Source organism: Phoenix dactylifera, chromosome 11 (assembly GCF_009389715.1).
Source record: "Phoenix dactylifera cultivar Barhee BC4 chromosome 11, palm_55x_up_171113_PBpolish2nd_filt_p, whole genome shotgun sequence".
NCBI lineage: Eukaryota > Viridiplantae > Streptophyta > Magnoliopsida > Arecales > Arecaceae > Phoenix > Phoenix dactylifera.
The window spans coordinates 14,475,383-14,499,398 of NC_052402.1; the positions used below are offsets into that span (position 1 = coordinate 14,475,383).

The 24,016-nt window shown below is 37.3% G+C and overlaps 2 long non-coding RNA genes and 1 other non-coding gene across 4 annotated transcripts; 2 read left to right on the forward strand and 1 right to left on the reverse strand.

Moving 5' to 3' along the window:
- Window positions 1–850: 850 nt before the first annotated feature.
- LOC103715153 lies at window positions 851–7,992 on the forward strand. 2 transcript variants are annotated; one of them, XR_005514002.1, is made up of 4 exons: window positions 851–1,280; window positions 6,041–6,411; window positions 6,910–7,542; window positions 7,642–7,992. It is a non-coding gene; the product is annotated as an uncharacterized LOC103715153 (long non-coding RNA). The 2 variants fall into 2 exon arrangements; XR_605333.3 differs by having other exon boundaries at window positions 6,041–7,542.
- A 4,079-nt stretch (window positions 7,993–12,071) lies between these two features.
- LOC108511576 lies at window positions 12,072–12,804 on the forward strand. Its single transcript, XR_001879901.2, has 2 exons — window positions 12,072–12,337; window positions 12,458–12,804. It is a non-coding gene; the product is annotated as an uncharacterized LOC108511576 (long non-coding RNA).
- An 8,761-nt stretch (window positions 12,805–21,565) lies between these two features.
- TRNAT-AGU lies at window positions 21,566–21,639 on the reverse strand. The gene has a single exon. It is a non-coding gene; the product is annotated as a tRNA-Thr (tRNA).
- Between the last annotated feature and the right edge of the window lie 2,377 nt (window positions 21,640–24,016).

The following is a 24,016-nucleotide window of genomic DNA, read 5'->3' on the forward strand; positions in this document are numbered from 1 at the left end:
TAGTTTTGGATTCAATTGGACCTTGCACATAACGATTCTCCATGTTTGCAATAGGATTATCGGGCTTGTTAGAGATTGCATAAATGATCGCCATAGAATGGCCTTTCCTTCAAACTCTCTATTTTTATTTTTATTTTTGCTACAATGGATGACTCATATACGTCTAATATGAAAACATCCAGAAAAAAAAATTAAAATACAACAAATCTCGAAGTACTCTAGCAACTCCCTCTCTCCAAACTCTTTTTCGCCCATGCCAGTATAAACGAGAAAGTAAAAGAAGTGGAGGGTAGTTGCCTCTTCCAAAGAGTTGGCCACACCGCCCTAAAAAACCAATTCCCATCTGTTCTCCACCTCTTCATGGTTCCCATCGAACTTATGATTTTCAGAAATCTCGCCCCCGGACTCTATTCTCTCCAAATCCTGGTGCCTTCCGTTTCCACCATGTTCTATAATCCAACAAATGCATTTTGCAATTAGGTGCTCTATTTTAATCTCATTTGGCAAATAAATTCTTAGGTTGTCTAGATTTTGAAAAGTAAAATAGAAGACAGTAGTGACTAGACATTTGCATGTGAGACATTTGTACCTTATTTTCTTTTTGCAAATATACTCTTGTTTCATACAATGGCTGCTCCTGCAAAACAAAAAAACAAAAAACAAAAAACAAAAAAGAAAAGAAAAGGAAAAAAGAAAGAAAGAAAAGTCGACAACCGTTGCCGAATTTACTGAACAGTTAAAAAATATTTAATTTCGTCGTTTGCTTAGGATCATAGGAATATCCTCGATACGATTCATATATAAATAACGAATAAAAAAAATTAGGAAAAGGTCAGTCGGTGGTTTCTCCTCCTAGAGTCGGCAACTACACCGCACACTATCTAAGACGAGGCAGTCCCAATGGCCGAGTCGAACGTTGGAGCGAGACGCTGAGGGGCGGGCAAAACCCTAGATGGCATCCGCTCTCCTCTTCCACCGCCATTGCTGTCGGTGGTCGCGATCCCCTCTCCGTCTCGGTGGCGCCACCTCCACACGTCGCTCTCTCCTCCGCTTCGCTTCAAGCCTTTCACCTCATCGCAAAACTGGGTGTCCGAAGTACCCCAAGCACGGGAGAACCCAACTACCAATACCACCAGAATAAAGTATCTCTTTCTCTCTCCCTCTTTCTTTTCCTTTCTTTCTCGGTGATTCTTGCTTCTTCGATGGATCCAAGGGTTCTTGGGCAGAGTTCTTCAAAGATCGAGACTATTTGGGGCGAGGATTGTGGACACCACTTGTCGGTGAGTGTAATCAACTTGTCAAGATCTTTTCTTTGTAGTTTTAGATGCTCGGATTCCAAGATTTTAGGAGTTTAACCGTTTTGTCCGGACATTCGATGAAAGGTATTTGGAATTTTAGATTCTTATTAAGGCTGTGGGCGTCTTGATAAAATGTCTTGTAATATAGTGCATTTCATAAATTTCTGTTTAGTTACTTCGGATATCGCCGTAGTACTCAAAACGATGCGCTTTCTGGCTGAGATTTTTTTTTCCCGATGGAAAACATTGATTTGATTTATATTGTGAACTAAGGATGAATCTAGGGATATTTGATTTTGGGGGTAAAATATGTTAATGTAACCTAATTGCAGTGCTATTTTATAAGGAAGCTTTGTGCTATGTACCATTGGGTGTTTTTTGGCGCATATGTATAATATTTGATCAGATGTTACCTTGCAGATACTTCTTTAATTATCAGTTGTTTTGTACAATTGATCATCTTGTCTATTATTTGATCGCATGTTCCCTTGCAGATACTTCTTTAATTGCCAGTTGCATTCTGCGGCAAATAATCTTGATCTGTTTTTTCATGTTGTTTATTTATTTTACAAGTGACCTAGTTATTAGAACAGAAGGCTGGTAGCTTTTTTCTTTTTTTAATTTTCTCCAGAAAAAATTGGTAATGCATAATTGCTTTTTCTTTAAAGCTTTTGGTTCTTGGAAGTTCCAAGATCTTATAGTTTTGCTTTATTAATTTGATTTATCTAATTATTTGATGTCATATCCTTTTTTTTTAAAATATGTCTAAGTGTTGATGAAGTTATATTTTGGATTCCTGTTGATATGAACTACCACACAGTGTCATGTAATGAACTATACTTCTTAGATGTAGAAAAGGAGAAAGATGTTAAAAACAAAGTATAAGAGATATCAAATATATTTAAAGATATAAACGATACGATGTTTTATAAAATTGAAGATTTAAGAATCCACCTGCCACAAATTCTATCGAGAAAACCAATTTGGGCTCAGCACATAGTGATTCATGAGTAAGAAGTGATAATTTTATCAATGGCTTCAGTCTTATGATCTGATTATATGTTATTTAGCATGTGTAGTGCACATAAATTATGCAATTTGATTATATGTCAATTTGATGGCTTGTTGATCTATCTGAATATAGGTTCATAAATCTGTTTTGCTTGCACACTGAGAATATCTCTAATGATGATCTGTCTAATAGGCCTCTCACCTGCCACCTCCTTGGCCAATTGGAATCTCTCTCTCTCTCTCTGCCCTCTTCCTTCATTTTCCATCTCCTTTTGCAGCCTCTGTTAGACCCCAACTCTTTCTATATGCAATGACCATACTTTTTTGGGCCTCCATAAGTTTCAATAATCTTTGACTTAAGTTATATTGTCAAATCATGGGTCTGTTCATGGATATTATGGATATTGTGGTGCATGAGTTAGGGTTTCCAGGGGCTATCACCTTAGATCTCCTAGTTCCATATCTAATAGAGACAATGTCTATCTGTATCATTGTTATTATAGTGCAAACTCCTTGCTATTGGACACCAAGCTCCACATATATAAATGTATATTTCATAAAGGCACCTCTCTTACTTCAGCTGTTGTTCACTTTCTAACGGGAAGAAACATGTTAAGTTGAATAAGATGAAAAAACAATGACTTCATTTTCCATTTTAACTTCTCTTGTAAAATCCCAAGTACTACAATTATTATCTTCTTGCTCCTCTGTCTAGAACCAATTAACAATCTTGGAATTTTATTACCGGAGTAATCTCTCTCCTTTCTTTTTTTGTTTAGCAAAACAATCTGTTTTCGGACTAGGGATGGAAAGACGGTAGAAAAATGATGTATGTATCTTTATTTTGTTTTTAATTTTTAGTATGTGTCGCACTTTCTGTCGTCTAATTTCTATATATGTTTTTCTTCATTTGAATTTGTGTTTCTTGGTTTGTATTTCTATCTTTTGTTTATTTTTTCTGTGTTTTCTGTATTTTATTCTTTTTTAATTATTATTTTTAGTTTTTTATGCTCTTCTCTATTTTACTTTTGCAGAACCGGATTAGCATTATTTTTTAACTTTTTGTTTTTATCCATTCCTGTGCATTCAGTTTTCCCTTTTTTTCTTTCTTTAAATCTCTGTTATGTAGTTTTGCAGGGTGGATTTTATTAGTTTTAGTTTTATGTACTTATATTCATTTTTTTATTTCTTGAAAGAGTAAGACTAATATTAGCACCTCCAGTCATGCAAAAAGTTTCTTGGACCACATGGCAGAGGGGATTGGTCTGATTTATAAGGGGCGTTCAAGTATGACAGTGCCACAGCGAATAGTGGGTTGGCATGGGAAAATTTTTGTGTGACAAAATAGTGCCATATAACATGTTTTATATCAAAAATTAAGTCTTTTATTTTTTTAATCTTTTCTATTTCTGTTTGGTTTCCATCTTCATTATCTTTTCACATATTGATTTTCTTTTTCTTTTTGTTTCATTTTTCTTTTATTTTTCTCATCTATTATTGCTTTATTTTGTTTATATTATTTTCTTAGTTTTGTATTTGGGTTATATCTACACATTTACTTTTCCGGTTCCATATTTGTTTGGAATTACTTTTTCTTTTTAATTTTTGAAAGAATAATTACTTTTCCTCATGCCATTTGGTAGAAGGGAATAGATGTCATTTATGAGGGGTTGTTCAAATAACAACATGCCATGCCAGTTCCATCCTGGCACTTTTGTGTCATAGAGAGGTGCCCTAGCATTTGTCTTTTTTAATATTTGGTTTTATATTTTTTTATTTTGTTTGCCTTTTCTGTTATTTTCTGTTATTATTTTTACCCTGGCAAAGTTCAGCTTATTTTCTTTCAATCTATTTTCTGTTTCTATATGTGTAGTTTTCAGTTTGTTTTGTTTTATTTTTTGTATGGTATTTTGTTTCATTTTATTTAATGAAAAAGTGATGATTCAGGGGGCCATTCATCCACAAAAGTTTCCTCTTGCCGTGTGCTAGAGGGGATAGGTGCGATTTATTGCAGGCCAATGGGATTCAAGAGTGGTTGGTCAAATAATGCTTGTGCCATGTTGGCACTAGGAATCATTTGTGGGATATATTGGTGCCATATAATACTTCTTTTTCTAAAACTACGGTTTTATGTTTCCTTTGTGTTCTATTTTGTTTCTATTTTCTTTTTATTTGTCCTTTATTTTTATATCACAAATTTGGTTTTGTCTTTTCTTTTCTTTATCTTTTTCTTATTTGTATCTTATTATCTTTTTCATATTCACAGTATTTAGTTATGAATTGTTAGTTCTATAATTCTATTTTTATTTTTTTTTTGGATTTTGAAAGATTGATGCAATGGATGACACCTTTCACAAAATTCCTCGCTCTACATGTAGAGGAGATTGATGCGATTCACAGGGCTGTTACAATTCAGTTGGGGTTGGTCAAATAATGATGTGCCATGCTTTGAGAGGATGTCATTTTGTAGCTTTTCTTTTTCGAAAATTCAGTTTCGTGTGTGCCTTTCATTCAATTTTGCTGGTAATCTAGTTTCTATTTTAAATTTTCACTTTTATAAATTCATTATTGTGTTTTTTTTGGACATATCATTTTTCTATATATTCAGTTTTTCCTTTTATTTTATGGTGAATATATCAATGGTTTTGTATATCTGTTTGAAATTTCATTTTTGCTTTTATCTTCCTTTTTTTGGAAATAACAGTGCTCTGTGGGTGGCTGCTCGTCGGCAAAATATTTCTTGTGCCACATGGTATAAGGGATGTTTGGGATTCAAACAGGAGCTAGTCTAATTCACGAGAGATTGGTCGAATAATAATGTGTCATTTTAGTGCCATGTCATCCAAGGGAACTTCTTGTTTGATAATGGTTCCCTATGACAATTTTCATTTTGAGTTTTATATTTTCTTTTTTATTCAATTTTGTTTTTATTTTCTGTTTATTTTTATCTTTATTTTCAGTATCTCACAAATTCAGTTTTATTTATTTATTTATTTTCTTTCATTCCTATTACTAGTTTTTATTTATTGAATTTTTCTTTTAATTTATTTTGTTCATGTTATTTTTTAGTTGTGTAAACTGGTTTTGTAGTTTTTTTTTTTGTTGTGGATAACAGGATGAGGCAATTGGTTTGCTTTGCAGAACATGATGTTCGTCCAAGGGAACTTCTTTGTGTGAGAGCATTTTTCTTTTTGAAATGCACTTTGATATTTCTTTTCTGTTCAATTATGTTTCTATTTTCTGTGTATTTTCCTTTTTTTCACTTGCACAAATTTAGTTTTGTATTTTCTGTTAGTTTATTTTCTTTTCTTTTCTTTTATCTTCTCTCTTTATAAATGGTCGTTCCTATGGCAGCATTTACAAAGGAGGTGTTGGACCAGGTTTTGGGAGGGTAGCATTGTTGTTAAACCAGATGGTGGCCTTCCAGAACAGACCAAAGGGGTTGTGAAAACAAGGTGGATGGAACCATATTTGTCTTGCCGGAGCGTGAGAGAAGGGAGTAGTCTTTGGATGTATGCCTTTCATCCGAAGTAATGATTATTGCTAGAGGACAAGGAGGACATGAAAAATGCAAGTAAAGATTAGATGTTTTTTATAAATAAATTTACTTAAGGTATCATTATGTTGTTGGCAAATAATACGTGGAGAATACAGAACCTTAGAATAATTTGAGGAACTTGTGAACTTTATATAAGTATTGCTGATTTCATTGTTTGCTATCCTTTGAACAGGTTGAGCCCATCACCATGGACAAGTTCCATATTCATGGTTTTATGAAGAACTCCTTTTGTCAAAGAAGTGAAAGGAAGGTCCATGAGGCCATTGGAAATGTATCTACCAGATTTAGCTCACATCAGTGTTTTAAATAGTTTGAAGGTTGTGCTTCTGCTGTCGTGGTAACCTGGTGGGACAATTCTATGAAGACATCAAAAGTAGAAATAGTCAAAGAGAAAAACAAAAAAAGGCAAAAGAAATGAAAAACTTCGGCATTTTATGTTTTGATTTCCAGAACATGTGTGGTTCCATATAGAACCTTCCATCGGTGCATCTTGACTAACTGGGGTTTGTAGAGTTGGTAAGGCTATACTATGCCTACATGCAGGTGAGTTGCACATTATCTTATACATTAAGTTGCCACTGATACAAAAAAAAAAGGGTTCCTTGTATTAATTATAACCTTGGTAACAGTTAGTTGTTGCTGCATGTTGGTTGATTTGAAAAGAAAGGAATGCCCGTATATTTATTAAATACTTGGCATTATCTCTCAAAGCCTTGCCTAGTACTCTATCGGAATGAAAAAGATTTTTCATCAAAATAAAAAAATGTGGGAAGTCTTCTGGAAGAAGTTAAGTTGGTTTATTACAGGCTTTCAAACATAAGCTCGTATGTGGTTGTTGCTTGTTAAGATTTTTTTGGTTTGAGCCTTTGCTAGTCCTTTTTTTTTCCCTTCTTTTATTTCTTTTTTTAATTATTTTTTAGAACTAGGATGGGAGAAAATCCATCTAAAATTGACTCAGAGCGAGACTTTTCATGCATTGGCATCAAATTTCAATGATCTTACCAACTACACAAGTTGACACCCTTCGAGTTTTGAATTCAGGTGGGTTGCCTTTCCTTTTCTTGGAAAATGCCTCCAAATTTGTTATTTGAAAGACTGTGATATGTCTCCATGTTCATCGGCGGGATTCACGCTATACAGCATTGTGTTTATCACTGAATTTCATTTTATTGAGGTCTTGGTCATATATGTGGACCGTCAAGCCACTAAATTTTAGAAATATTGGCCCTAATACGTCTCGTCTACGCTGAAGGCTGGCTTTGATGCGGAACTCTGTTCGTTTTTCGGCAACTTGCATGCACTGGCAATTCAAGTCCAGGCTCCAAGTCCCAGTTGCCAGTGTTCTTGTGAAGCATGGATTTCTCTATGACCACAGAAGCAGCATTCAGTTTTAGCATTGTGCTCTTTAAACGAAGATTTAATTAACCAGTTGGTCAAGAGTTTGTGATGTAGAGACTTGGAAGAAATGTGATGATGGAGACCTTTGTGGCTGCGACAAAGTTGTCCAAAGGGACATTTGAGTGACAACATTCAGAACATTATTTAAGTAGCGGAGCAATGCATCCATGAACGCATTTGTCAAGAACATGATGAGACCATCTTCCATCATCCTGTACCTTATGGTACTGATAGCCATCTTCTTTGCAATGAAATCTGAGTTGGCTAATGGAACTCGTAAGTTGGTATTTAGGTACTTTGCATATAATTATCCTTGTTTATGACAACCATTATATTTATCTAGATTTTGATGCCTTTTGTTTCTTTATATTCTAGGTTTTATGAACACTGAAGAGAGGATGCTGTTTGAAAGACCCGGACTCAACCCACCACCACCGCCGACCGGTGCTGTAAGTCCCATAACGGCGGTAGCTGCTCCACCTCCCGTGAGAGGAGATTGAGTTTATAACAAACAAAAATTTGCCATAGACTCAGGAACATGTTAGAGCCTAACAGATTCAATCTTTGGAGTTTTTGAGTTATATATAGAATAAACGAATATGATGAGAGCTGAGAACATATTGCATTCAGCATAGCAACTATATTTATTATCATATTGTAACGCATACCGTTATCTTATTAATTGTAGATATATTATATATATCAAAATAATCGTTATCTGCTGCACTCTGGTGCTTCCTCTGACTCGACATTTGTGCAGGATGCTCATTTCCTCTTGAAATTGTGCATGTCAACAATCCCCAGATGGTTCTCATGGTGTTTTTCTTGTGGATTCCATGTATTCTGAGTTTTTATATTCACATGCATTAAACGAGCCTAAGCAGCTGCAAAAAAAATCAAAGGATGTAGACAGTGCTGATGAGGATGCGCGGAATAGTTATCCCGTGGAGGAGCTATAAGGATCTCAAGCTTTCACTCCATTTTTATCTCACTTACATTTAAACAGGTGGCACGTACCTATCAACTACGAAACGATTGCCATGCAGAACCGAGAAGCATATGTAATCCGCAAGGAAGAATTTAATAGAGTCCTTATATATCATGTTTTGGCATAATATGAAAAATTCCATCATCTGCAGGGAATGTTCTATTCCCATCCCAACGCATCTCCACAAGGAATGATTTGCTTTAATAAAAAGAACCCAAGAGGGAGCGCCATCTCATCATGCTTACAAAACTACACACCGGTACAAAGATCTCATCATGTTTACAAAACGAACCTTTTTTTTATAATTGTAAGATATTGTAATCTAACTCCCAAAACTATGTGTTGTTTGTCATCTGCATCAATATCCATGTAATATCTTTTGCAAACTAGTCTAATGCAAACCTCGGCCAAAAAGGGGCACAGCCCTATTTCTCCTATTTTGATTGATCGACCCTGTTTCTTCTCGATCCTAGCTGCTCCCACCATACGTGCTCATCGCCAGGGCCTACCTTCGGTCCCTCGTGGTGGCAAGAAGCCATGGCCGGAACTCGGACCACCTGGGTTTTGTGGATTCCACAGTTTAAAGGGTTGAAACTCTAGTTTTAGATGGATTTTGCACCATCGGCAATTTGTCGCCGTCTGCCACTTGTTGGCCAGCTGTGGATCCCCTGACTCTGGGCACCATCCGCAGCCACCCTCTTCCCTTCCTCTTTTTTGGTTAGAGGGAGAAGCTTGTTTTCTCTCTCTTGCCCCTTTTTTCTCTCTCTTATTTCTCTGTCTACCTAAATTATCTCTCTTTATTTTCTCTAGGATTGTTTGACCCATTAAGGACGTCTCTTAGTGACTTTTTGTCGGCATTGGTAAAGAGCCTTGATCCATGATTTTCGAGCGGTATGTCAACCCCCACCCTAGCCCTTATTAGACAGCTAGATTTGGTCCTCCTGATCTTTGTTGAACCATCTATGCTCTAATTCGAGCATAATCAGATGAATTTTTCCTTAATTAGACCGATCGGGATGTCGGACACTTCCGCTTGGTTAGCCCTATGAGAATATTAGAATTGAAGTTTTTATTTTTTAATAATTATGATGAAATTTTAATAAAAAAATATAACTTTTGAATATTAAGCTTCGAGATGAATTTTCTGGATTAATTGGATCTCTTAGTTGGATTGTGTTTGTAAGGTAAGTAATGTAACTCTTTTTCTAGATTTATTGGTAAATTATAAATATAAATTATTCTTGCTTTATGAACTTGACACATAGGGTTTTATTATTATATGTGCTTCTTTCTAAAAAATTATATGATTCTTGATTGAACGTATTGGTTTCTATATGGATTGTGTTCGATTTATTTCAATGTCATATAATTTTATGTATCTTACAATTTGAAACACTGAATATGCTTTGAAAAAAGTTTTGCTTCGAAATAAATTTGAATTCGCAGCCAAACTACATGTTGATATCCTACTAGTAGAAGTTATACGCTAGTATATCAACACCCTGCTAAAGGGAGTTATATGTTGGCACATCAATACCTTGCCAGTAGAGGTTATATGTTTGCATATCGATACACTACCAGTAGGGGTTATACGTTGGCATATCAATATCCTGTCAGTAAGGGTTATACATTGGCATATTGATATCTTATTAGTGGGGGTTACACGTTGGCAATTTGATGAGCTCATATTTCGGCCCAGCCACAACGTATAAATGTGGTCATAATTTATGACTATTGAGATGATTTCAATGTTTTGAAAGAAATTGATTTATGAACAAAATTTGAATTTGAAATGACCGAAGAGTATATCGATTAGTTTTAAATTAGTATACTTTGCATGCTTAATTTCAGCATATTATTATTATTACTATTATTTATTTTTTGATTTATCTAACTAAAATGCACATTGCTTATTTGGTTGTTTAGCTCATTATATGATTTTATATTATTTTTATAGATCTGTAGAATTAGCTTGACTTGGAGATTTATTATAGGAGAGAGCGATTAGAGAAAATATTTTTACATACATCTTTATTTTAGACTAGATTTTATTTTAGAGTCGATTCAAAATTTTAAAATATTATTAGTTTTGCAAGACTTTTAATTTTGTTATTTAATTAGAATTTGAACATTATTATTTAAATTTATTCTGCTATTTGTATATGATATCATGTTGAGATATTTTGCATACTTATAGGAAGAGTTTTTTATGAGCATGCGGCAGTTATTGCAAAAATGGTATTATTATATATTTGTGACAGGTTTTCTTTTAAAACGGTCCATATCCTTTGCTTATAAACAATACATACCAATTCTTGTTGATACTGATCGGTTCAATCCATCTTAACAGCACCAATACCATACTCTTCTGTGACAAAATTGCTACAAAGCTTGGTGGCAGATTTTAAGACCATCATTCATCTCTTGAAACGACAACCTCCTGAGGGGAAAGCTCTTTGGGGTGATTAGTGCAAACCAATTGCGCTAGCAATTGTTGGCATTTCAAAAGTGAATTCCAAATTCAAAGAACCCCTAATAGTAAACTTAGACGAAAACAGTAATATTAAGAACGAAAGAAAAAGAAATATTAGGTATGGAATTAATCCCAATTATTTAAAAAGAATGAAACCCTAACATTTAGATGAAGAGGGTTATTCCAAGAGCAGGATACAAAAAGTGCATTTTTTGATTATGCCTCATAAATTTTCTGGTATTTCCAATCAGCTCGGCAAGGTCAACTAAAAGCGAAACCATAGTTTGGATTTTGTTAGCAAAAAATTCTGACTTAACCCAAAAACCCAAGGGCAACGAGTCCTCAATCTATATGATAATTGTGGCGAACTTTCTCACATGAAAATATCACATTCTTGTATCTATTCGATTGGAGAGTATATGAGTGAGTGCATGCATGCAGATGTATTTGTGTGTATGCTTATATGATAGAGATAGGGCTTTAGCAGGCGTTCGCTGTTTCATGAGATATCTAGTGTGTCTATTTGGATGACACAAAACTTCCCTCTTAGGGCCTATTTAAATATTCCTGCAGAATTGGATTATGTAGGAATTGGGCCTGATCCATCCAGCAAATATCTTCGCAAGGATGTGCACAGATTATGGCCCAGCCCATGTCAACTAGACCTCCTTTGGTCCATTTTTGTGAGGTGGGAAAAAAAAAAAAAAACTGGGGAAGTTATTTTTTTCCCTTCCTATAGGATTCGGCCCGGCCTACTTTAAAGAGATCTGGTGAAATGGGCCTTGCCTAGCCTAGGTTCTTGTGAATTCTATTGGATTGCATGGAACTATCGGTCCTTAACGAAATAAAAAACCTCTCTTTGATTTGATGAAGGATAGGCTAGCAGACCGAGTTGGTCAAATTGGTCGAGAGTCAGACATGAAGTCTTTATGCTGCTTCTTTCATTGTTAATATTTCTCCTTGATTGACAAGCCATTTACCCACCATGAGCTAATTTACAACAGTAGCATGAACATTTGGTCGATGATGAATACCTGGGAACTACTGATTGATAACTCCATTGGTGATTAGTGCTTTCAGAAGTCTAATTAACCTGTGTCACCATCAGAAGAAAGCGAACTTGGAGTGTTCATGTCAAAAGAAAAAGTAGGGAAGTTGCATGCAGGTATATTTATATCATTCTTCCCCATTGAGGTGTCTACCTGATCTTCCTTCATTAGCCTACTTAAATATTTTTCCCTGATTCTCCTCATCTTCTCATATCTTGGAGCTCAAGGTTGCTTGCATGCGTGCATATAAAGGCCACACATTTCAAACAGAGGAGTGAGGCCCTTCACCAAACCATGTAATAAACCAATAAATTCTATCATCACTTACTTAATGATATATGATATGGTGGGACTTATGTCTCTCATTTCTAGAAACTATTTTTTTTGTCTGATTTATTATAGAAGACTGACAGCTTATATTGAGACATGGTTGGTGGCATCCCTAACAATTCATAGATCAACTGAAGAAGTGGATGGAGAACCCTTCCTTGGCCGGTTTAATTGTCTTGCTGGTCTTAGTTGCTTCCTTGCACACCATGGAAGGAAGGTTTTTTGATGGAGGTCAGTTTGATTAGCTTGTTTAGCAACTTTGGAGGGTAGAATTTTACAGCTCTCTCTCTCTCTCTCTCTCTTTTTCTAATGAGAGATTGCTTGTGTTCTTTGTTTTTTCTTCTTCTACAGATGCGAAGGCGAGGGCTTTAGGAGGAAGAGTTAGTGACCCGCCTCCCTCTCCTGCGGCGAATCCATGGAAACGCTTTCCACCAAATGCATCGTCCCCATGCCGAAGTTAGAGCCATGGACCCAAGAGAGAGAGACCGAGTTGCTCTGTGTACATGTATTATTAATGGGGAGAGATAAAAGAGGGTTGATCTAAGAAATATATATCTGATAAAACATTAATTATTGCTCCCTCCCCTCTACTGCATTCAATTTGTGTTTGAAGGATGAAATCTTAAGCTTTTGTGAGTATTTTCATTGTATATAGGATTGAGAATGTTTCACCTGCTTGGGTGTTGTTTGGTGCATTACATTCCAAGAGGAAATATCATTTAATGTTTATTAGATTAAAATGATTCATCAAAAGGTTGACAAAAACTGAGAGCAAGGTGTGACCCCAAAAATTTATTGAAGATTTTACCATAGCAGACTCCACAACCTGCACAATTGTACCTGGAGGAAACCTTCCAGCTTGTATTCATTCACCTGATGTAAGTTTATAATTTTCAGTAATCCTTTTCATCCTTTTTTGGAGAAAATAATCATCTTTATCGACTCTATTAGGTGGTCAGAAGGTTGTATCCATATGAGCAAATAAGCAGCCTCTTGAGTCTTGACATTAAATTATGTTGAGGGAAGATAAGTTCCAAGTCTCCTGTCATTGTTCTAAAGCAAAACAGATGGCCTCCAGTGTCCATACGCTAATTGCTAGGATAAGCAAGCTCATTATTATCATACTAAATAATGCTATGTGAACTTTTTAGTTCCTATGGCTTTAGTTTAGCTAATTGGCATCTCTCTTTGATTGGAAGAGGTCCAAGGTTTGAACCCGGGTTCGAACCCGGTGATCCACCGGTATTACTGAAAAACCATTGGCAAGATTGATCTTCCATGCTGCTACAATGCTACTCCAGGAATAATCTTTTTATGTTTTGCATCCACACCTTGTTTCATGAATATATAATTAAGTAGAACTTCAGATTTGGATTAGCATTTGGAGTAGAATATATTATAAAAGAAGGAATGTGGTGGTCACGGGTGAAGTAATATGCCGGTTAACATGATAGATTTTATTTTATGTTCCTTACCATGCGTGGGGATTAAACTTTGATACCATTCAACTGACCAAAGTTTGTGTCAAGCCTACTTGATTAATAATCGGGCCATTTTGGATCAGTCAGATCAAATCTCTCAATTAGAACTTGATTATGCCCATCCAAATCTGCCAGCTCTCCGTTGGTCCAAGCTAAGCTTGCAGGTCATGTCAAGAATAGCTAGTCTTACACATGGACTTCTCCTAATCTTTTTATTGGATCACTCAAAGAATGGATTTATGGAAGTATCATTCACTTGTTCATGCATTATGACCGAGCATGTCGACCCTTAATCTTAGAGATGGAACGAAATTACTCCACTAGTTTCTACTATCATGCCAAAGTTACGCAAAGCTGGATTGCCATTACTTAGCTTAATGAAGATTGTGTAATAACCCAGACCTTATTAAAAAAACAACTAGAAGGTATTATTTGTAATTCTTAGTCCCGTATAAATATCTAAAATCTATCCAGTGCGTATCGTACGAATTCTCGCATCATGCTGCTGTTTAAATCGTAACGTCCTCATGAAATTAAGAATTCAAATTTATTCATATGTATCATAAATCCAATTAATCTGGACTAATTGTACAGACTAAAAAGATCCTCGCACGGATCCCTATAAATTGATTGATAAATTAAATACAATAGACAGGTTTAACTTTTTGACTGAGGAGGGAAAAACTTGGTTGGTAAATCAGCTCTATTTATGCAAGTTAGAAGGGTAGCAAAAGAAGGATGAAGAGTGGGCCAAGAGAGAATTGAATGGTCCAATCAGCAGGTTCTGGTTCTCACTGTTGTGGAAGCGTACACTTTTTTGGCAGTACAGCGAGCCACATTGCCGACCATGCAACAGTGCGTTGCAGGGAATCCCTCAAAGCAATGGGTGGCAACGGATGGTTTCCTCTGCTTGCTTCCATGACATCTTGTCTTTGCAGCGTACCCCAGCTGTTCAGAGAGAGACGGGAAGTAGGTGGAGGAAATTGGAATCCACTTTTACCCTATTTCTTGGGCCTTTTCACTTTTCTCTTCCTCAGATATATAGCTTCTCTTGCTTTACCAATCCTCTCCACCCTCCATTCTTGTTTACATTTTATGGAAACAAGAAGAGAGGAAAAAGAATGAGGAAGCTGTGGTGTGGTTGTCGAGAAGATTTATAGATTTTTTCATGCATGTTATGACTTCAAATTTATTTTCTTAATTGTCATATGGATGGAAGTAGGAGTTTTTTTTTCCCTCTTTTTTCTCTTTCCCTTTTTTTTGTACACTTTTTATTTTTTAAAAAAATTTAGGGTGGGCTCTCCCTCCCTTTTCGCCAAAAAAAAAAAAAAAATCTTCGCCTTGCAACAGCAAGGAGACATGATAGTGCGATGCTAGTTTTTTTTTCAAAACATTCATCTCTAAAGAATTGTTCGATTAGAAAACAGACATAATATAATGCATAGTGTAACAATTCAGGACTTCACTCAAAATGACTAGTTAAAAAAATATTATTTAAATTTTTTTGATCTTATATAAATATTGAAGATCTACTCAGTGAATAACCGATGTGGGACTAAATACATGCCAACACGGGTTCACATAAACTCCTTCCGTTTAAGCCCTAACATTTTCGTTAGGCGAAGGGTCTAAATTCATTCAAATCTAATCACAAGCACCACAATCGGACCATGGTCAGGCTCAATAAGCTCGTGCTGTAATGTCCCTCAATCCATATTGGTCATAGACTAGGTCTGCTCTGATACCATTTGTAATAACCTAAGACCTCATCTAAAATAGTTAGCCGGAAGGTATTATTTTGATTTTTTTGATTCTGTAAGTACTCAAGATCTACCTAATAAATAATTAATGTAGGACTAAATACATGTTCAATCAAGTTCTCATACATAGTTTAAAAATCTTCAAAAAGAACATTGATGTTGCGTAGAAGAAAGCATTATCCTAACACCTATGAGCTCCGTTCAAGGATTTCTCAATCTAAACAATTCTAATTGGGTTTCACAAAAATCAATCATCAGATTGTTGGCTAGCGTAACAAATCCACCAACTCAAGCTCTTCGCCATCTGACTTAAGGAGCAATTAAAATGTTGGATGGATTGGCGACCTAATCTGACCAAATTACTAATATGCTCTTAATAACTCCATGTGTTGTGAATTCATGGACTAGTTTCATGCGCTGTCCATCTTGCTTTCACATTTCTGAAGCACAGGATCATAACCATAGGATGCTCAATTTTGAAATGGACTTTCACAATTACACTCAAAAATTGAAGTGAGCCATGCACAAAAGCAAGTCACCTTTCAAGTTCTATACTTGATGCCGACTTGATCTGACATAACCTTCATCCAAAATGAAGTTCTAATCAACATGCAAGGGATTTGCCATCTCTGTGACAAATCAAAGGACAACCCTCATTGTGGAGGAGAATGATTTGCCAATTCAACATTCAACAATTGCTGCGTGCTCAAAATAATAAGCATAATTATCTGGGATTATCCAGTGTTTGTTCAAAACGAAGCATGATTACCTGGGATTCAGAAGGCGAAAAAATTCTGACCTTAGCTAAAAAAGCATCATTGTTTCGAATAGATTGTCAGCAATTGATGCTTAAAGCTAAAGCTAAAGCTGTCCACAGGTACTTGCGACCATTTGGCAGTGTATGTCAGACTCCACTTCCCTCGTTTTGAAGAGGACGTAGTCACGCACGCAGGCTCAGACACCACAGCCCAGATCCCACACGGATAAAACGCGCAAAGACAGGGATAGGACATCCTCCCTCGTTCCAAGGTCAAGGTACGGTCCACTCCACACTGTCTCCCCCATTAAAGCAGCATAAAAGAAGAAATTAATGAAGCCCAAAGGGGCCTGCCAAATCTACGATAACTTGCTGAATATTCCCCGCCCCAGCACTGACAGCCCAATTCAGTGGATTTCAAAGCCAATCCAACACCAAAACACAAGCAAACACCCTGTAAGACAAGGCATCTTAGTCCATCATTTCAGGAAGTAACTCAATGCTGCAGAAATCACACAAAGCATAATTCAATGGGGCTTGAATTTTAAAATAGTTGCTGCCGATGGATATCAAATATTTGACGCCTCAGTGTTGGAGGTTAAGTTGAGGAGAGCATGAACAGTGTTAGGCCACACTCTACGATACTACAGGCCATAGCAATTATGCTCAAAAGCAACTCGGCTATAGTTATTGGTTAGATCCTGAAAGTTATTGGCGGTGAATCTAAGCATCACCTCCTGCTTCGTTTGCGTGCCCTGGATGTGAGATTTGAGCCAGAAGAAGATGAGAATGGACATTCACACTATAGTCATTGATGGCGTGACGTATTAAATCAAACATGTATACAAAGAGGCTAACGGAGCTGTAGATTAGGTGGCTTCATATATGGCCAATTATTTAATTTGGTGGTACAAAAAAAAGAGCTGCCTAGAGCATTTCAAAATATATTGCTTTCTAATTTTTTTTGGATGTGTTCATAGTAGAGTCGTATGAATCATTCTTTTAAAGAAAAAAAAAAAAAGAAGAAGAAGAAGGCGGCATCTTAGTCCACTAGTACTCAAATATATTAAGGTAAAGATTTGAAGAAGGCTTTAGAAGGAGAATTACATGACAAGTGTAAGTGATGCATTCCCAGCACCATATCCCTCCCAAATAACCCCCATCCTTAGACTACGAATGCATCCCTTACAACCCATGTTCACCATAATTTAGAGAGAGAGAGAGAGAGAGAGAGAGAGAGACAAAAAAAGAAGAAGAAGAAAGTACATAGACCCCCAAACACATACTCATACAAAAAGAAAAAACACACACACACACACACAGAGAGAAGATACCAAGATAATCGGACCATGAACCCTCAATTCCCCGCAGTACAATGTCACTCTCCAGGCTTACTTGGAATCCGAAGTAGCGCAGAGGAGAGGGCGACTGCAAAGTCTTTTTTTTTTTTTTTTCGGTTGTTGTTGCTTTCTCTTTGTTTTCTCTTCATTAGCGTTCAGAGTTGGCGCATATACCCAAAGAAGAAGCCCTCCTCTGGTGGCAACATCTGTGGCCACCCCCGGCGTCTCTCAACTTCCGCCAGAAGACCGTGGCTTCCATGAAGAGAAGAAGAAAAAGCTTTGTAGGAAAAGGCCTTGGAAAGAAGAAGAGAAAAGTTTAAGTAGGTAAAGTGTGAAGAGAGGAAGGTTACAAAGGAAAGAAGAGATTGGTGTAATGGGGAAGGAAGTAGGTGACAAGTAGGGTAGTATTTATAAATGGGTGGGGGAAGAGAGGCCCATTTTTTTTGGACAATAGTGCGTGGATTTTTAAGGGATTCCTGGGGGGCATGTTCGTGGGAAATGCAAAACGCACTTGCTCGGATTTCAAAGCGCGTCGAGGTGAGAGTCTTCATACGTATGTGGGGAAGTATTTTTTTTTTATGGGGGAAATAAAATAATAGGCCAGTAATGGAAAGGGAAAAGGGAGGGTGGACTGGCCTCTTGTTGTGTTGACTGATTTCAGCTGGATTTGGTCGCCTTTTCCGTGCTGCTACAAGCTGCCGATTTGTGGCATGTCTCACTTGAAGTTAACACATTGATATTATTGAGTAATGAGTGAGTAATCAGGTGTGGGTTGGTTTTTTTAAGAGTTGGTTCAGTGGAGACAAATTGATGGTGCTTTGTTGTGCACCAAGGCAACTGATGAGCTTTAAGATTTTTCACTTTAGTTAATCTTGATACGGTTTCGTTGAAGCTTCATGTCTTACCTACATAAGCCATATGGCAGAAGTATTTGACAACCACTTGAAATACACCCGAGAAAACAATCCCTTTTGCCTTTCCCTTCCTCTTCCTTTTCTTATACGGTAAAGATAATACTTTTCAATAATAACTAAAATATATTTGAATTAGGAGAATTACTCGATCTATCGTGGATCATTCTGATCACTTTGAATAGTTTGAATGAGGTTCACAAAATGATGGTCATTTACGAGACTGATTCCCACATCGCAACTTTCAGAGTGTGTAATTTTTATATATGGTACCCACTAATTGATCTCATTTTGTTGTTGTTAACATCCGTGAAATATCAGCAAAGTTTACTGTTTTTGGAAATTTTTGCCATAACTTTTGTTTAATTTGGAAAGAATGAGGTAACATAGTAGAAGACAGAGTTGATGCAGAAATTGATATCTCATAATTACTTCAGAAAATTTTAATTGCTGATCAAATAAGAATAAATGCCATTTAGAGCTGAATTTCCTTACTCATCTAAAAAATAACAAAATAATATATAACTGTTAACTCTCTTTTATCGACCATCGATTAAAAGGTTTTCTGCAATTGTCAATATATGCTAGGCTAAAAAGATCCTGATCATGAAAAAGGTTTTCATCAAGAAAAGATAGTTTTATGGATGTCTTTTGATATTTTTATCAACAGTTTTGGCTGCTGCTAAGTATGTCTTTTGTCACAGCAGATGCTTGCGCTCGGTTATCTCCCTTGTCTCTTATTTGAAGAGAAAGTTAGGCCTCCTATATTATCTAGTAGATTTAGCAATATAGATGGACCTCTTGGGACTAAGAATATGCAACAAAAAAAAAAAGAATCAAAAGATGAGTCTCCAATTCCAGCAATCCAAACCAATCATTTTCCAAGAATAAAAGTTAAACTTTTTTAGATTCGTTCCTCCCAAACCGTAGGATTATCCAGCTGCAAGCACTTAGAAACTTAACGATGTTAATTCCCGGAAACATAGCTATTCAAGCACACTTACTGGTAGGCTCTAAACTAGGACTTTGATGGCAGCACCTATGTACATCATTGACAATTTGAAACCCTCAAGAGATCTAACGAATATATATATATAGAGAGAGAAGACAGAGACAAGATTATGGAAGCTTAGCGGCATATATGCCCTAGGATTCTTCCTACCCTCTTAGGCACCACCCAGGGCAAGGTTTAGGAGCAGAGCAAAAACGGCCAACCAGAGAGGACAAGTCCAAATCTGAGGAAATATAAAAAGAGAAGCATGGACTAGTGGTCAAAATAAGAGATTCTATCCTTGTGGGAAGACTTCTTGAGCACCACCACCAACCCAAGAAAGCCCCCACCACCCATGCTTTACTGATTTCTAGTACAATTCTTGGATTAAGCCCCCAGATTTCTCTCGTAATCCACCGTTGGAAAAGCCTATTTATTATACCTCGCCCACGTTTACGTCATGGGCACGCATCGGTCACGTCAAAAAGGGCCAATTTTCTCGCCATTACAATAACCTTGTTCTAATCCCCGAGGAGAGGGGATTGTGGGGGAATAAATAGAATAGTCCAATCATTGGGCACTCGGAACGCCCTCCCGTGCAACTGCGCCTCTGGATGCGCGACGCGTGTCCCGGGCCTGCCTGGCGGAGGCGCGACACGGCGCGGCGCGAAGGCCTCGGGGTTCGGACGGGAGGCGCACGCTAAGGCCCCCACCGGGAGACCATCTGCGCCGTTCCCGTGGGCCGGCGCTCGCCCCCACCAACGGTGGGGATCGCTGCTGCGTTCCTCGTTTCCTGGTGTACCCACTCTTTCCCCGCTACGTTGGCGCGCAGGACGAGATTGATGGGTCTGCTCCCGTGACGGCTCATGAAGGTTGCTCCATGGGTTTAATTGGATCAGGAATTGGTCCTGGAAGTTGGACCGCCTCACATTGCAATAAGATTTACGAGTTCCAAAAGACTGAAACCATCGGGGTAGTAACATGATGAAAATGGGGCTTTGATTCCATTGGAATGGTGCAAATTCGAAACACATGGGCATCGATTAAATGCGGAGATCGAATGCCACCCACTTAGTTTGTCCGGTGAAGTCACGATCTGGTCTGCCGTTTATTTAGGTAGTGCTGGTGTGACGTGTGAAAGGAGCTACTATGTGGTGGGACTTCTTCACGAGTGAAGAGGATATGAGTAAAATTTATCTGTCCGTATCGATCATTCTCCAGCAGAAAGAAGGCCAGTGGAGGTTGCTACACGGGTGAGGTTCTCCTCACCCCCCCTTTTTCCTTCTCTTTCTTAAGCAAGCAAGCAAGCAAAAAGAAAAAAAGAAAAAAGAAAAAAGAAGAGAGAGAGAGAGAGGGAGAGAGAGAGAGAGAGAGAGAGAGAGATTGAATCTATACTATCCTTATAAATTAATTGGCGTATTTGTAATTTCCACGTGGTTCTCCATTATATATTTTTCTATACATTCCAATTTTCTTTTGTATCTCTAATGTATGCAATGCATATTCCTTGCATTTGAGACAACATCTGTGTGACTCCCTTTGAGGCTTTTGAATACGGTAGCTCGGCGGAATTCACCCTTTCATGCCAATATCAAAACCAGGACCAAAAGAAAAAGAAAAATAAATAAATTAATTAAAAGCGAAAGTACGTTTATCAAATTTATTTAAAAAATTATATTTTCATAAATTATATTTTTTTTTTAAAAAATAGAACTGATATAAATATATATATATATATATATATATATATAAATTAGAACTGATAATATATATATATATATATATATATATATATATATATATATTCTTTTTTTCAAATTGATGATGTATGTGATTATGACTGATTGGATGCGTAGGCGAAGGTGCGGTGACCAAAGAGTCAACGCATCCGACAAGCAGCTGCGAGGGATAATATAAAGAAGGATACCGGTTGGCCCCATAATCTTCTGCCGGGCTAATGTCCGGCCTTTTTTTTTAAATTATTCTCTTACAAAGTGAGGGGGCCCTAAGGGTGCGAGCGTCTCCAATAGACACGTCATCGAAGTCGTGACCGAGCTAAGAAAAAAAGAGAGAGGGGGCCTTAAGGGTGCGAGCGTCTCCAATAAACACGTCATCGAAGTCGTGCCTGAGCTTTGAAAAAAAGGAAAGAGGGGGCCCTTAAGGGTGCAAAGGTATGGAAGTCAGAAGGTACTAGAGCTGATTTGGACCAGAGAAATAGATGCTTTCATTGAGATTCGAACTCAAGACCTCCCGCTTACTAAACGGGTGCTCTAACCAACTGAGCTATGAAAGCCGCTTGCCGCCCTTATAATATTCAAGAAATAAAGAGAGTACATCGAATCTAATAATGAAGAAGCAATTCAATCTAGGTTAAATGCTGAACTTAAAGTTTTTTAAAGAGAAAAAGAAGGAGATCCACCAACGGTATTATTAAAGAATTAGTTGGCTTCGAGTCAAACCAAACCGACTTGTGCCCCTATTTGGCTGGACTAAACCTGGGGCTTTTTTTGAGGCATGATGATTCAAATTTAAAGCGTAGGTTATAGATTAATATTTGCTTGATGGGTCCTAAAAGAGGATGTTATTTTTAAGCTTTTTACTTGTGGTAGCTAGCAAAACTTTAAATCAGCATAATCCTTGTTAAATATATCAAAATATTAGTGTATAACTAGGAAAAATATGGATACCCAAAAACAAGTTTTTTAAATTATTTAGAATCCTGCTAAAGAAAGATAGAAATGTTATTTGTAAAAAAATTTGAATGACAATTTTAGTAAAGAAATATTTATCAAAGAAACCTAATTAATTGGTCGCCAAAAAAAAGAAATATAATTTAGGAATGTCAAGATTTTATTCTTACAATTCATAAAAGTAATATAGGGATAGGTTTAAAACAAATACAAGTATTAGGACAGTGAATTTTATAAGTATTCTTGGGGAGTAGGCTAGAACAAGTTCTAGTACCATGTTGGATAATAATAGAGACAAAGTACTAAGAAAATACGGTCAAGCGAGTCTTGATAATGTTGAATCAATTATATGAGAAAGCTCTCAAAGTTAGATGGAGAAAAAGTACATTAAAAAAAGTTGGAAACGGAAACTAAATTAATTCAAGACAGAGTGATAGAAAATTAAATAAAATAATATGGACATGTGCAACAAAGAATTTAGGAGGTTCCTACAAATAGAGGTATTCAAACATATCAAAAAAATAAAAAATGAATAAAAAACCTTATATAACAACAGCAAAGGTTTTTCCACATGATTCGAAAATTGAAATGCCATTCCATGTAGCCAAACAAAATATTAAAAGATATGATGTTCCATTGTCAACTAGCAAGTTTTTATAGTGTAGAAAGATATAACAAGCATAAAACAACATCTGAGGTCTCAAAATTTGGCACATGTAATAACATGAGAGATGGTACAAATAAATATACTGTTTGATTTGACTAAAGATTTATTTTTTTATTTATTTTTGATATTGTTAGATAAATACAATCTCAAATTTGAGAGGTTCACTTTTATTATTTCTCTCCCTTAAATTAAGAATAGATCTAAGTAGAGAGTATATTTATGTATAATAGGGGTACATTAATTGTCTAAATAAATTGAGATGGCTATAAGAATGAAACACAGCATGATAAATGGAGTGGCACTAGTGACGGTAGATCTGGATTTAGTATTGGAATAGTATACTATAAATCCTTACACCATGTCTCTTTTGTATACATATATTAGTATATCTTCCACCATGTAAATACACCTGTTGCTGGAAATTGGACCCGGGGGCGGTCGTCGGTTGAGGAGGGGGAGCGGTCGGTGGGCACAGGTGGGCGACGATCCGTTGGTGAGCGGCGTCCTCCGTCGGGGTGCCTGCAGAAAAGCCGGTGGCCGGGTTTTCCGGCGCCGGCCCTCCGATGTTTAAGTCAGAGGGGGAAAACTTCGTTTAAAGGAAGGAGGGAAGTAAGTTTTTCTCAGTTGCGCGTGTCCAACCCCCCTTGGGAAGCAAGGGTCCCTTTTTATAGGGGGGTCGGATTACCTGTGATGTGATAGGGCGAGACCGTCGTACGACTCGGCACGTTGTTTGGACTGGCACACGATCAGGTGAATCATTGCATTGATGTCGGAGGTGAGGCCGTCGTACGACTTGAGCTGGCGCGCGATCGGGTGAATCATTACATTGATGTCGGAGGTGAGGCCGGGGTCAGAGACTTGTCACGGCCGACAGGACCCTGCTAAGCTGATTTGCCATGGAGAGCCGAGGATCCGTAGATAATAGGAGCCATGCACATTAATTGTTGAGTAAGCCGGAGATGTGCATTAATTGTTGAGTGAACTGTGGGTTTGCAGAGATCATGCGTAATAAATGCTGGGGCAGTGGCAGGATATGGCCCTCGGCCGGACTTCGGAAGGGTACAACCATGGTAGGTGGGCGACGAGGACGGGCCTCCGAGGTCGGAAATTCTCCGGGTCGAACGTTTCGAGGTCGGACGCCGACCTCGGTCGTCTAAGGTCGGCAGTCCTGCGGCCTTCTAGCGACGAGGTTACTTTGTTCTGGGGGGAAAACCGCATTCCCCCAACAATACCAAATCTCCATCAATTGTATAACAAACCTCCCATTTAAAAATAAGTCAATTTGAATTATCGAAGAGTCTATTCTAATCCAA